Here is a 479-nt window from a genome sequence, read left to right on the forward strand (position 1 = left end):
TGGAAACTGCAGCTTAATGCTTCAAATATCTATTAATATATGTTTAATCTTTCAATAATAAATTAATTTGATTGAGTCTTTAGCTTTTTACAATATGTTGCAAAAGATATGATTTAGGCAATCGATCGTTTATCTAAATTATTCCTGGTATAGATTTCGTAAATTGTACTGCCTTTAAAAATATCTAATATAATTAAAAATATAAGATTAATAAAGAGGATCATTAATTAATATTTAATAATTTATCGAAAAATGTCAAATGTTTAACAACTAATACATAATAAAGAGACAAGAACATCGATATAAAACTGACTCGAATTTATATTTTTGTAATTTTAACATATTTTTATTTATATTAGTTATTCACTATAATATAGTTTTAGTATTATCAATATTTTACATTAGTATCATTCAGTATAATAAATTTGTGATGTTACGATTTAAGAAACTTGATAGATTTTATAGAAGTATATGTATAT

At 20.3% G+C, this 479-nt stretch overlaps 1 protein-coding gene across 1 annotated transcript in view; it reads left to right on the plus strand.

The window, feature by feature from the left end:
• Positions 1-479, plus strand: part of LOC108749354 (synaptic vesicle glycoprotein 2B-like) — an 18,719-nt gene that overhangs the window by 6,452 nt on the left and 11,788 nt on the right.

The sequence above is a fragment of the Trachymyrmex septentrionalis genome, unplaced genomic scaffold (genome assembly GCF_001594115.1).
Source record: "Trachymyrmex septentrionalis isolate Tsep2-gDNA-1 unplaced genomic scaffold, Tsep1.0 scaffold29, whole genome shotgun sequence".
Classification (NCBI taxonomy): Eukaryota; Metazoa; Arthropoda; class Insecta; order Hymenoptera; family Formicidae; genus Trachymyrmex; species Trachymyrmex septentrionalis.